General features: G+C 37.8%; 1 long non-coding RNA gene across 1 annotated transcript; it reads right to left on the reverse strand.

The window, feature by feature from the left end:
• Positions 1 to 266: 266 nt before the first annotated feature.
• LOC104943928 (uncharacterized) lies at positions 267 to 1,546 on the reverse strand. The gene is made up of 3 exons (XR_798175.1): positions 1,466 to 1,546; positions 1,013 to 1,134; positions 267 to 628 (listed from the first exon to the last, which is right to left on the reverse strand). It is a non-coding gene; the product is annotated as an uncharacterized lncRNA (long non-coding RNA).
• Between the last annotated feature and the right edge of the window lie 728 nt (positions 1,547 to 2,274).

Below are 2,274 nucleotides of genomic sequence, written 5' to 3' on the forward strand. Positions count from 1 at the left end.
AGAGGAGGCGGAGCTAATGCCTGATCAGAATTCTACCGGGAGATAAAGTTAAATTCTGCTGTGATAAAACGCCATCCTGTTTAAACTACGTCAAAGATTATTTCTGAAACAGTACGGAGCTCAAATGCTTTTTTTCTTGCGGGTTAATCACAAGGTGAGTTCTTTCTTTATTTCCTGCTTTTTAAAACACATGTGCTCTACAGTACAGGTTAGCTCTGAGTGTTAGCAAGGCTTGCTAATGTAAACAAAGACGAGATTACGTCCAAAACACGTCAGGCATTGTTTCTTATAGCAACTTTCTGTGGGTCCGCCGCCGAATTGACGTCAGTTCGGATGGAATCTTTATCCACTCGTTGTACCCCTGCATTGAGGAGAGGGTGGACAGGGCCATGTACCGCAAGATCTTTACCGATAGTCTCCTCCCCTCAGCCAGTACACTGTAATGGGTCATGGAGGGGTCTTCCAGCAGGACAATGGCCCTGAACATACGGCCAAGGCAACACAGGAGTGGCCAAAGAAGAAGCACATTTAGGTGATGGAGGGGCCTAGCCAGTCTCCAGACCTTAATCCCATAGAACATCTGTGGAGGGAGCTGAAGCTTCCAGATGCCAAGCATCAGCCTCAACACCTGAAGGATTTGGAAAGGATCTTCAGAGAGGAGTGGACCAACATCCTTCCTGAGATGTTCACAGACCTGGAGACCAACTACAAGAAGAGTCTGACGTCTGAAGCGTCTGATGTTTTGCAAGGGGATCAAATACTTATTTCCCACAGTTAAATGCAAATCAATTGTTATCTTTTATATCATGTCAATTTCTGGATTTTCTTTTTGATATTCTTACTCTCAATGTTAAAACAAACCTACCATTAGAAATATAGAATGTTCATTTCTTTGTAAGTGGGCAAACTTACACAATCTGCAAGGGATCGGTTATGATAATATCAATTATCTTGTATTGACAAGTTAAACGGCACAAACTAATATATTTTGTTCATTAAAAAATGTCCTAACCATGTTAATCGCTCGTACTCATTTTCCAGTTTATAAATGAAACTATGGAGAGCGTTTTTCACGTGAGCAACCCGAGAGATGAGAGACTCCACCGCCGCCTCCAGCTGCTTCTCCTCCCGTTGCTGAGGGGAGAAAAGAGCAAAGCTGTCTGATAAATACTCACACTTAACACACAAAATAATAAGGACAGGCTTTGTTCACCAAATAAATGTCCGTTTAACTCTATAATAAGTAGGAATTCATTGTAATGTTTAACTAACAAACGCTAGTTTAAAAGCAAACTAGTTTTTGTCTCATTTAGCAAGCTAGCTACTGCAAGATGTAGTCTACACATACGTAAACCAGGAGCAAAGTATACAAGTATGCGAGTACAACTTCAATTAGAACGCATGTGAAAATATTACAAAAAGTCGCATACTGTAAATGGATATAAAGACATTTCAATAATATTACCTGCATTGTTGAACTACAAGCTAAACGCCGAAATGTTAGTGTACCGTCCAAGTAGAAACACTTCCGGTTCAAGATGTCAAAATAAAAGCATGGAATTTGTTGATACACTTTTTTCACAGAAATGTACGAATAGCATACTAAACATGCAGGGTGGAGTAGGCCCACTGTTATTACATACATATTAGAGGTACTTGTACTTCTTTGATTAATGTAATGGTATGCAAACGTATAGGCCTACTTGTAGTCCATATTTAGATGGAAATATTCTAATAATGTTTTATTACATTACATTTTATGGCTGTTGACATTTTTGGGGGGGATTTATAGAACAACACAGAGACAAAATTCCGCCAGTAAAAACGTGACTGTAATATGTCACCAACATGAAATAAAAATTGTAACCTTGCTCTATCCAATGTTCAAAATGATATCATAAATGTATGTGCAAATTACTGCATATTTAAAAATGTAATGCCTCAATTGCTTTTTTTTTAATAACACTTCAGAAAATGCGTAATACAAACGTTTTTATATGTAAAAAAGTGGTGGGGCACAAAAAACGTAGATGTTTATTATAAGCTTCTGCAGTGACGTGCAGTGAGGTTCATGGCTGGAGGTGAGGCAAAGGCACTCACTCTTCAGGTTTACAAATATTCTATTTTGACCTAAATCAAAATATTCTATTATTTTCAAAAGCTTTTTTATCCTGATGCTTCGATTAATTTTAAACAGAAAAAGTAATTGTATCATTTAAATATTGGATTGTTCTCTCTTAGTAAGATCCCTTTTTCAATAAAATGCTGATCCTG

Source organism: Notothenia coriiceps, unplaced genomic scaffold (genome assembly GCF_000735185.1).
Source record: "Notothenia coriiceps isolate Sejong01 unplaced genomic scaffold, NC01 NC01_scaffold00007190, whole genome shotgun sequence".
Classification (NCBI taxonomy): Eukaryota; Metazoa; Chordata; class Actinopteri; order Perciformes; family Nototheniidae; genus Notothenia; species Notothenia coriiceps.